The sequence below is a fragment of the Phoxinus phoxinus genome (genome assembly GCF_949152265.1).
Source record: "Phoxinus phoxinus genome assembly, chromosome: 21".
Lineage (NCBI taxonomy): Eukaryota > Metazoa > Chordata > Actinopteri > Cypriniformes > Leuciscidae > Phoxinus > Phoxinus phoxinus.
In genome coordinates, this window is record NC_136896.1 from 11,409,154 (window position 1) to 11,415,291 (window position 6,138).

Below are 6,138 nucleotides of genomic sequence, written 5' to 3' on the forward strand. Positions count from 1 at the left end.
TGGCTTCTTTTTCTGCCTTCCCTTATCTTTATTTTAACACTTGAATCCCTTGCAGTTGCAGAGCATGACATGATTATTTTAGAATATGCAAATGAGTTCGCTTTGCTTTTGTATTTTCTCTCAAAGTGTGAATACTGAAATTCAATGCTTTCAAGAACACATTTAGGAAAAATAAATTGTCAACACATTAATAAAATACATTAGTTATCTTTATTGCATTAAAATGCAGTTTCCTCTGCAGTCTGTTGGAGTAATCGTGAATGAGTAAAGACGTATACACAACCAACTTTACCCAAGACTGTGTCAGCGCTGTGCATGCTTCACAGGTTTAGGTTTAGCAAGATTCTGGACTAGTTTCTTGCCCCTGGTTTCACAGACAAGACTTAAGATTAGTCCCAGACTAAAAAATGCAAGTTTGTGCTGTTTTAACTGAAAGCAACTTGCACGGACATATCTTAACGTTTGTCAGTGCTATTGTTTCGTCTCAAGATGCACATCTTTTTTTCTTCCAAGGCATGTTTATAAAATCTACTCATGTCCTAATTAAACTTAGGCCTAATCCTAGTTTAATCTAAACCCTGTCTGTGAAACCAGGCCTTTGTGTTCTAGATTTCTTAAAAACATGGCAGTGATTCGCAATGAGGTACGGAGTCTTCTTGGGAATTGGGGTGTAAAATGTGCTTAGCTTTCCTGAAAACAATGTAGCAATGCAAAGAAAACAGATCATTTCTTTAAGCAAAATATTCATGTTCTTATCGGGTTTGGTGAGATTCACCCCTTTACTCTTGCTAAATGTGCTTTCAAACAAGTAACTTTCTCCTTAGCATCCGCTGCAAATATACACATTTCTTAATGCCCATTGCTAGCTATTCATCTAAAATTCGTGATTTTATCCTTTAGTAATGTTTTACTAAGATTAATTAATTAGACACTAGAGATTAAATGTATTGAAATACAAGTATGTAAATATCGCTCTAAGCGATCTAATCTCTTATGCGCATAAAGGCAGGAAAATTTTATCTGACACCTGCGGCTCTTAGAAAATCTGTTAAATGTCAGCCGGCGACTCTTCTCTTTCAGGTAATCGGCTGCTGTGTCTTTGCTGGTCTTCAGTGTCCCCACATCTCCAGAAAGTTCATGAATGCCATTGACAGGCTGCTGTGCTGAGCCAGTCGGTGTCAACATTGTTATAAGGGCTACATCTATACAGTGCGTAGTATTCCAACACTATAAAAATAGATAAACTGTACAATAATATTACAAATACATTCAAATGGCTATGTGCCATACTAAATCTGTTTAGGAGGCATAATTGTGTACAAAGGATCACCTTTGACTAATTCTATTAAACAGGTTAAGGTTATTTGTGTTTATCATGTTCACAAATCTAACTAACAATGGATATTCAAGTGGAAATGCATCTACAATGCAAACAAAATTCTACAAAAACAGTGTAGCATTTTAAGGGTTCCAACAATGGAATATAAAATATGCTATCATGCTGTCCATAGGATGTCACTTAGCACCTAAGGTTTGCAAACCCATTCTGCACAGTGAACGACAATGTCTCAGTGCAGCTTTTGTGCATAACCATTCGCTATGCATGACATAGCCTACTAATGAAATAAATTAGACAAATCAGATGCTACTCAGAACACTCTGTGGTTGAGGTACCAGCCAGTGTTCCACCAACTGGAGCATTAATTCACTGGAGTAACAGTCCATGTTCATATCCTGTCAGCTTGAGTTCCTTGAGCTGCAAGCATTTAGAAAATTAATTTCCTTAATGCATTTCAAAACATACTAAAATGCGTTTCATTTTTTCCACTCTTACCTCTTGAAGAACCTATACTGGATAGAGGGGTCCTGTTGTCTCTTCAATAGGCTCTGAATTGTGGACAGAAAAAGTTAGGTAAGTTCTGAGTCCTGTTCTGAAAGAGTGTTTTTGTTGTTAAAAAGAGGATATAATGCTAACATCTCACCACGTAAGGTCCTCTTTAACCTGCATTGATGTACTAGGACTCCTATGACCAAGGCTCCGAAAACGATTACGGCTGACAGGACAGACAAACTGGTAATTGCTGCCACCCTCCAGGAATCTAAAGGCTCTATGGGTGGGCCTTAAAAACACAGAACAATGTTACTGGAAGTCCTCCAGCTCTTCAGATCATACAGAAAGAATCTGGCCACTCCTTATTTGTATGTTAGCTCTGACCTATTGCAAAACCATGTAGACCTACTTACAATGCAATTCAAACAAATTTGTGATGGGAAGGATGGACCATTTTACTGATTTGGATCTTTGAGTCTTGTTCAGCAAAATTAATTCCTCTTTATTCAAGTTATCTCATTTATTTGAGTGGAGTTATTTTAAGTAGCCAAATTAACAGGGAGATCAGACCATATTACTTGAACCAGCTTACCAACTTTGAATCACTGCAGATTTAAATTAAAATGTTAGCCTATTTTAAATAGCCAAATACCGTTTCATATGCAATCTTTGATCATCTTAGGAATTAGGGAAATCATAATGCAACCAAATATAAATGATAATAAATGATGAGTTGTTCGTTCATTTGGCACGTGATATACCGCGATAAATATCGCTACTACTCTCAGAACAATTGTAAATTTGATACTCACATGTGTCACATGATGGAGTTTTCGGGTACTGTTTGCATTCAGAACAAGGTACACACACTCCGACATCTGTATTCCAGAATTCATATTTCTCACAGTGGGATGAACCTGACAAAACTGAACAAAGAAGCGTTACAGTGAAAAACAACTTCTCTGCAAAGGTTTCCTGATAACTTGGGGTGTGTTCGGGGTTTTGCACATGGTTAAAACATGATGTTTTACGACTGAATAAGATCCAAGAGCTTTCTTCGCTCTGCCTCTTTTTCATATGAAATGAGATGGGAAATTCCGTTGAAGTGATGTGGTGGTGCACTCGCGGGGAAACGATATTACTCATGCTCTGTGTGCGTAAGCAAGTCTAAGCTGGCGGCCTGACAATGATGTGGCCCCTGAGTGCATGCAAAGTGTCCCACTGCGAGAACTGAGGACATGGAAAAGTGACTTTAAGAGAATTAATGGGTTGGTGTGTCGTCAGTGAGAGTTGAAGTTTGTCTTGCGCACATGCTTGTAATCAGGGGAGGTACATAAGGGAAAATGCGGTAAGGCAGGTACCACAGAAAGCCTTTCACGAAAAACTCACAGCTGCGGTCTAGATGATAAACATCTGCAAGCTAATATCACCTGCTTCAGTACTGTGTGACGTGATTGAAGATTCTAATGAAGACCTTTCTTAGAGGACGTTGTGATGTCTAATCCGTGTGAAGTGTAAGCCATTGATAACATGCCATCAAATGTAAATGATTGGCATGCATGAGCAACCAAATTAAAATGAGCCTGTGTCAAATCTTTTCTTGAGGTGTCGTGGGACATATAACTGTGCACTGCTCACATTGATTTATAATCTGACATTGACTGGAGGCTTTTAAAGATGCATGACTCATCAAGTGTTTTCAAGTACACTGTATGCATATGTCATACATACATTTGCATATAGTTTTTTTTTTTTTTTTTTTTACAGCGTAACTATTCATGCTATAATGAATAACACCAGTACATTCTTATCTGATTGTTGAGGTTGAGAATGTGTGCTGCTCATATAAAGACTGTGGAGATATAGAGGCATACTGAAATCATGGTCCTGCTATCACAACTGCACACTTGAGAAATAGAATAATATGTTCAAAGCCTTGCATGTTTTATCATAGCAAGCTTAATGATCAGTAAAAATAAACTTGAATTTCAGATCGGAATGTCTTTAGCTCTTAGCCTTTGTAATCCAAGGACCCCCATTGTCAAAGTTAATATTTGAAGGCCCCCAGGCTAGGCTTCTTCCTCTTGTTCTTCTGCTGAAATGAGAGGTGCTTGTTTTTTTCCTCACTTCTTGAAGATAACATATCTGTATAAATTAGGCTATAAACTATACTCACTACACACTGCTCCAGCCAATCCCATTTTAAATAAAACAATTATTTGTGGGGGGATGAAATAGAAAACAACACTGATTCATGTTTAAGTTTGTATACTGGTGTTAAGCTGAGCAATGTGTAAATTCCTGAATGTATTCCTATAATTCATATTTTATTTGTTAAATAATTATGATATCTTGAGGGCACCATAAAAGTTTACTGAGGCCCCCTGTAGAGAACTACTACAGTATATTGATGATCTATGCATGTTTTGATGTGCAAGATTAAATCCATAAGACTTTCCATTTAATTTTCTTGTTATAATGTAACTATGGCATGACATGAAACCGTTTACTGACTGCATTCAATTACCGCTTAACTAAAGCCACTGAATATAACAAGGGCATATGTGAGCACTTTCCAATGCATTGCCTAATACTTTCCCATAGCAGAAAATGCACTTTTTTTTCTTTCCTGCAAGTGTTTTTACAATTAAAACTATTCCAGCAGTAACATACACATGCATGCCAAAGTAACAAAGACACTACACGCCTCATGTTCCTCATGGAAAGCTGAAGCCTCTTGTGTTGCACTGTTCTCAGCTGGGCACAATACAACCCATGGAGTGGGTGGGAGTGAAATAAGAGCATTGGAATGCGGAACCGGTGGGAACTGCAACTGGTAAAGGAAGCTATTACGAATGAGGCAGTTCATCGTCATTAACTCCACTGACTCCACGTCTTCCCATGTTCAGAGCAAGAGGACAAATGAGACAAAAGTTTGGAACTTTTTTCGGCCACAGAAAATCCATAAGATAGGCTACGCCATACATATGCTAGGTTATATGTTATAACATGAAGATATTAAGCAAGTAAATGTGAATATTCTTACTGTTATCCGCGTTTATTCCATTAATAAGCGTGGCGACCAATAGAGTAATCCAATAGATGCAACGCAGCGCACCGGAATCCATTGAGCTTTATATGAAATCCCACAGCGATTTCAAAAGATTAAAAGCCACAAATGGGTTTCTAGCATAGCAAGAGCAGCGCGTGTGAATGAACCACCCCAAACTTTCAGTCTTGTTTTAATAGCGCCCACACCCACGCGTTGGGTTCAACTCCTCTATGAGTCATTTCCTATGTAGTGTAGTAGTCTACTGAGATTCGTGGCTGTGTCTCCAGAAGTCCGTGGGCTGCATAGACCGCTTTTAGGGCGTACGTGTGAATTAAAATCAGGGATGAGAGCCGATAACTTTTACTAAGAATTTATTAGAGGACAATTATTGAGAAAATATTTGATTTGTTCATGACTTTCGGTTTGTTGTTAATTCATAGCCTACCGTTAACAGAGCACGCGAAATATTCAGAACGAGTTGCGACCTAGAGCTAGTTCCTGGCATTTTTGAGCATGGAAAGACAACAATTAAGCCTGTTATTTTAATGAATCAAACGCATGCTTTACCACCAGTCATACAGTGCATCAGAATCCCAAAACGATCGAATGACACAGAGTCGATTCTTTTTAATGAATCGAAAACATTTAGCGCAACAGTCCTTTCCATAGATATTATATCCTGGCAAATGAATCGGTTCTCAAAATTCGCAGTTGTTACTGAATTAATCAGAATGAATGTTAACTTTTGTAACACACTGCTGATGGCATCGGATAAGAATCCCAAAATATTTCTTCCTGAAAAATAAATTGTTAGTGAGTTTAATGTAGCCTAACGGTTCATTTTTAAATTATGAACAAACATTATTAAAATAACGTTAGATAGATTAGACCGTTCTCAAAGAGTTATCACATAAATTACATTGTTCATGTAGTTAACATGGAACGTTTTTCCCCCCTGAAACATTTTAGTTGGACGTTCTAAATGTCACTTAATTGTTTCGGAATGTTCAGAGAAAATTCAAAAGTAACATTCTCACAATGTTTGCAAAATGATTCAATCGAACGTTGGTTTAACCTTAGCACAACCAATATTTTTTTATTTTAATTATTTTATCATCATATTATTTTTCATGATCTTCAGAGAACATTCATAACGTTTTCATGACTTAAGATCCGCAAAACGTTCTTAAAACATGTTTTGTTTTGTGCTGGGTAGGCAGTTGCTAGGTTTTGAAACACGGCCTCTGAATCTCTG

General features: G+C 37.5%; 1 long non-coding RNA gene across 1 annotated transcript; it reads right to left on the minus strand.

The window, feature by feature from the left end:
* Position 1: 1 nt before the first annotated feature.
* Positions 2 to 5,168, minus strand: LOC306989840. The gene is made up of 5 exons (XR_013795746.1): positions 4,878 to 5,168; positions 2,644 to 2,757; positions 1,983 to 2,120; positions 1,835 to 1,887; positions 2 to 1,756 (listed from the first exon to the last, which is right to left on the minus strand). It is a non-coding gene; the product is annotated as an uncharacterized lncRNA (long non-coding RNA).
* Positions 5,169 to 6,138: the final 970 nt, after the last annotated feature.